Genomic DNA, 6078 nt, shown 5'->3' on the forward strand with positions numbered 1-6078 from the left:
TGCATATGCCCTCTCTTCTTATCAGCTGGATGCTTCACTCTCCACTCTAGTCCTCTGTGGCTATGTCACTGACTCTGGTCCCAAGAGTCCTCAGGTCTTGCCACACTGCCTGCTAACCAGGTCTCCACCCGGGTTCACAGGTGTCTATTGAACATTGTAGGGCTTAGCTTGCAATTCTTGTGCATATGCCCTCTCTTTTTATCAGCTGCACACTTCACTGTCCACATTGTAGGGCTTAGCTGGCCACTTCATTGCTGTTTTTCCCTCACTTCCCCTTATCGGTGACCAATGTGGTCACCAATCAGAGGGTATACTCCTATTGAGTCTTTAGTCTTAGAAGGAGATTTGCCCTGAGGGGACCCAACCACTCTCCTTGATGTCTCCTGGGCGAGCATGTTCTTGCTTGTTCTTGTAGTAGTAATCAGTTAGTGTGCCTATATTGTTTTGTATTTTTCCCATCGGTCTTTCTTTCAAGAAGTATATTCTGTTCTTCTAGCCGCTCAAGGCTGGTCTGCTTGTCATTTCAAGTGGAAATTTTCCACCTCAGAAGATTCTGGATGCTGTGAGAGAAGCAATGTTTTAAAATGTTTAAGATAAAGTCTTTCCAGGTATGGTACTGTAGGATAAACACTGAACCACAAGGTCAGCAGTTCAAATACACCAGGTGTTCTCAGAAACCCTATACAAGGTCGCCATGAGTAGGAAACAACTCGATGGCACACAACAACAGACTTAAAGAGAAGAATCCAGATTCAGGAAGCATGATAATTCCAGAGAAGGATACATAGAAATCCACAACTAAACACATCACAGAAAAAAATAAAAAGAGAAAGAACATGAGAGAATATCTTACTGTACAAATCATATAATTTTTTGTTTTTGTTTTATACCTACGTCATTTATAACAGAATAAAATTCAACTAGATAATGTCAAAAATCATTCAACAGGTATCTGAATGGATCAGGTACTGAAGATATAAAAATTAGGAAGATAGTTTCTGTTTTTACACGTAATGCAGCTGTGTTCTATATTATTTTACCCCTTACCTCTCTCTAACACATCCCTCTCTTTTCTGTTTTTCTTCTACACTATTTTTCAGACCTCCTTGTAGGTTTTTTTTCTTCAATCATATCTTCAAGTGATGCTTTTCCTGGGATTTAGTCATGGGTTCTTTTCTTCTCATGCTACACATTCTTCTAGTTGTTGTTAAGTGCCGCTGAGTCAGTTCTGACTCATAGCAACCTTGTATAGGGTTTCCAAGGAGCAGATGGTGAGTTTGAACCACCAACCTTGAAGTTCAACCCAACCTTGTATTTCAGTGCATTAACCCACAGTGCCACATCTTAGGTTATTTCATTATATTTGAACTGTGTACTATAGACATTGACTCCAAATCTCTAGTTCTAAATTTCATCTGAGCCCAAATCCACTACAGATACAACAAACATGATGTAATGGAGTTACCTTTCTCCTTCTTAGCTCTGCATCTTCTCTCATCTTTGCTTTGATCGATGGTACTGCTGCTCTCCTGTTTGCATGTTTCCTCAGCCAGTGATACATCCATGCTTTTTCTTCATTGGGAATATCCAGTTCATCACTAAGTTGTTGTCAAGTGCCGTGGAGTCGGTCCAACTCATAGCGACCCTGCACAGGGTTTCCGAGGCTGTAAATCTTTACGGGAGCAGAACGCCTCATCTTTCTCCCACGGAACTGCTGGTAGTTTTGAACTGCTGACCTTGCGGTTCACAGCCTGATTCGTAACCACTATGCTACCAGAGCCCTCCAAATCTCACTTCCTCTGTAACTCCCTTTGGTTTCCCTATCAGAGTTAAGTGCTAGCTTCTTTGGTTTTCCATAGTGCCCTTACTAACTAATAACATACTGGGAACTCTTTTTTTTCTGAAGTCTGGCTTTTCCAGTAGATTACAAGAACGTTAGTAGCTAGACCTGCAACTGTGTTGGTGTATGTCCTGCATTGTTTTTGCACAGTGCCTATCCTGAAGTAGAACAACTTTGGGTACAATTAAATGATAGAAGGTTAGATGAATAAATGGATGTGTCTTATTCAGCCAACACAAAGAAAATCAAGACTCTGGTTCTGCTGTTTGGTTATCACCTGATGATCACATAAATTTCTGTGTTCCTGTATATAATCGAGATTCCCTTTGTGGTGCTGTAGGACAAACATTGAATTGCTAACCACAAGGTTGGTAGTTCAAACTCACCGGCTGCATCTTGGAAACCCTATAGTGGGTTGCTATTAGTTGGAATCAACTCCACAGCACTTGTGTTCATGTACTCTGATATTGAAAGCAGGAATACTGCTCTGAACACATTCGCTGTTTTTATGCTGCTTTTTTTCAACAGCCGGGTGTTGCCAATCATTGTCATATAAAGTGGCCTCAACAGCTCCGCTCCAAATGACCTGATGTGAAACTGTCTGGGCTGTGGTTTGGAATATTAAATGACATTGTGTTTCTGTAGCTAGCTGAGCTGCTTGAGTCACAGCTGCAATAAAAACATTTTAACAAAATTAAAATCTCTGTGGGGGAGGGGAAAACAAAATAAAGAAGGTTAGGCAGAATGATGAGAGGAGAAATGGCAAGACGGGGCTGTTGGTTTTGCCTGATTTCATTATATAATTATAATAGGAAAATAGAGATCAAAACTAAGAGTTCTGTATTCATTTGTGATTTCAAACAGTCTAAAAATTTCTCTCAACTGAATTGAAAAGAAATGAAAAGAATTTTCTAGAGGATACACTCGATGGAAAAAGGCCAGGGGGCAAAGACATAAAAGCTATCTCCTACAAGAGCAAATCGAAACAGATCAATTACCTCTTGTCACTTCCTATTTCCAAACTAATGAATTACATTTTTAAAAGCCTGGCTCTGTAGACTGCTGGGTTTGTCATGAAGAAGGAGATTCCTGATGTGTGGCTCACACAAATGGAAAGTGATTGGGATGATGAAGTACTGCTTCTGCTTTGGGAAAACAACATAGCTAATTCTTGTTACTATAGAAAAACTGGAACTTGAAATAGCTCTATGGTAAGTTAGAAACCCGAAGAAAAACCCTGTCTGGGTTCTCCAGTGCTGCTCTGACAGAAACACCACAAGTGGATGGCTTTGAAACACAGTGTAGGAAGCTAGGAGTCTGAATGCAGGCTGCCTACTCTAGGGGAACGCTTGCTTTCTGTGTTCGTACTGGGGAAAGCTCCTTTTCTTCAGTTAGCCTCCTTGGTAATGGCATTCCCTGAAGATTTCCATGTGTTTTGTCCTAAATCCTTTCCTACGTTTAGGAGATTCTCAGTCTAAAGGACATACTCTGTTACTGGCTCTTCTTTTTGGTGGTTACTAGGTCTCATTCTCTTGTTTCACTTCTCTCACCTTTGATCTCTTGTAACATACAAGGTATGACTCCAGTGAGGGTGTGACTTGGGTAAGAGTGGGGACTTGAATAAGGGTGGGGCTTAAGTCAAGCCCTTTTGTAAGGCTATCACTCAAGATCAACCCCTACCCAACTTCTGCTCATTCACAGATAGAGGTTAGAATCTACAGATGGAGTCCTGGTGTGGTGCTGTGGGTTAATGCACTACACTGCACTGCACTGCACTGCACTGCAAAGTTGGTTTGAACAGCGAGGTCGGCAGTTCAAGCTCACCAGCCTCTCCTTGGAAACCCTATACAGGGTCGCTATGGGTTGGAACCAACTAGATGGCACTTAACAACAACATCATCATAAAACAGAATAATTATATCAGATCACAAAATGGAGGGTAACCAAACAATGTTGTGAATTATGGCCCAGCCAAATTGCCAGATATTTAGAGGGGACACAATCCAATCCATGATAGTCTATACTTTGTTGTTGTTGTTATGTGCCACCAAGTAGGTTTTGACTCATAACAAGCCTACATAGGGTTTCCGAGGAGCTACTGGAGGGTTTAAACTGCCAGTATTGGAGTTAGCAGTCTGGTGTCTATCTTACAGTGCCACCGATGCGCCCTTTGGAGCTCTACCCTTTGTCCTCCCAAAAGTCGTGTCCTTGCCACATGAAAAATACACTCTCCACATAATATCATCCAAAAAGCCTTAAGTCAATTTAAAGTCTCAAAGCTTCTTAGTCATCTAAAGCAAATGTAAGTGAGACTTGAAGCATATGACATCCTGGGGAAAAGTTCTTGGACAACTCTGAACCTATAAAATCTAGACTATAAGCTACCTGTTTCCAAAATATGATGAAACACCCACAAGGTAGACATTTCAACTATAAATGGGAGAAGAGAGAGGGAAAGAAGGGGTGATGATCACCAAGCAAGTCCAAAGCCCAGCAGAACAAATTAAATTTGTTGGTCTCTGAGACTATCTGGGCAGTGACTCTGCCCTCCAGATAAATTTACTCCATGTCTTCTCCACTCATAGAGGGGACTCAGATGGTTACCTCAAGTATAAGCATATGTAGTTACCTACTCACCAGCTCATTTTAACTTTTGTTCCTGGGCAGAAGATCTTCTGATGGGAACTGACTTTTCCTTCCTGATTGACTCTGGGTAATGGCCATACTCCCTCAATTCTGGGTTCAGCCCCCTCAGACCTGGACTTCATCTCCACATAATAGACCCACTTCCAAGAGTGTTGATAGTTGATCCAAGAAGAATGAAGTCCTTGACAACTTCAATCTTTTCTCTGTTGATAAGAATGCTGTTTATTGGTCCAGTGGTGAGGATTTTTGTTTTCTTTACATTGAGATGCAATCCATACCGAAGGCTGTGCTCTTTCATCTTCATTAGTAAATATTTTAAGTCCTCTTCACTTTCAGCAAGCAAGGTTGTATCATCTGCGTATCGCAGGGTGTTAATGAGTCTTCCCCCAATCTTGATGCCATGTTTTTCTTCATAGAACCCAGCTTCTAGGATTATTTGCTCGGCATACAGGTTGAATAAGTAGGGTGAAAAAATACAACTCTGTCATACACCTTTCTTAATTTTATACCATCCAGTGTTTCCATGTTCTGTTCGAACAACACATCACGTAAGCAGCAGTCAAGAAATCAAAAGACAAATTGCATTGGGCAAATCTGCTGCACAAGACCTTTTTAAAGTGTTGAAAAAGAAAGATGTCAGCTTGAGGACTAAGGGTGCACCGGACCCAAGCCATGGTATTTTCAATAACCTCATATGCATGTGAAAGTTGGACAGTAAATAAGGAAGACCATAGAAGAATTGATGCATTTGAGTTATGGTGTTGGTGGAGAATTTCAAAGTGCCATGGGCTGCCAAAAGAACCAAGAGATCTGTGTTGGGAGAAGTGCGGCCAGAGTGCTCCTTGGAGGCTAAGATGGCCAAACTTCATCTCTCATACTTTGGACATATTGTCAGGAGGGACTAGTCGCTGGAGAAGAATATCATGTTTGGTAAGGTGGAGGGTCCGAGAAAAAGAGGAAGACCCCCAATGAGATGGATTGGTCAAGTGGCAGCAGCAATGGACTCAAGCATGGCAACAGTAGTGAGGTTGGCCCGGGATCAGGCAGTGTTTCATTCTGCTGCACATAGGGTTGCTATGAGTCGACACTGACTTGATGGCACCTAACAACAATAAACAGGCCCACTGGGTTGGCAGTTCTACTCCCTCAACTTTGGGCAGCCCCATTCTCCCAGTTCTCCAAGTGGTGTCCTCACCCCTCCACCATGGCCCCAGCAGACTCTTCTACCCCTTGGGCCTGGTAGTCCTGTCTCCTTAGTTTTAGGTGAAATAAATCAGCATTCAAAGCACATCATGATAAAATGTCACAATAATAAAAAGAAAATGTCACAATAATAAAAAGAAAATGTTTTATTAATCTACAGAGAAAACGGGAGGAGGGGGTCTGGTCACATAAGAGACCAAGAATGAAAATGACTTCGGATTTCTTAAGAGCAATACTGTAAACAAGAAATTGATGGAAGCTTTCAATTTCTAGTAATAGTAGCCTAGGAAATGCTGCCACCACTCATCTGTCAGTTTGTCATACTGTGGTGGCAGAAAGCATCAAAAGAAGATGGAAGGAATACACAGAGTCACTGTACCAAACAGAAA

The sequence above is a fragment of the Chrysochloris asiatica genome, unplaced genomic scaffold, assembly GCF_000296735.1.
Source record: "Chrysochloris asiatica unplaced genomic scaffold, ChrAsi1.0 scaffold00209, whole genome shotgun sequence".
Lineage (NCBI taxonomy): Eukaryota > Metazoa > Chordata > Mammalia > Afrosoricida > Chrysochloridae > Chrysochloris > Chrysochloris asiatica.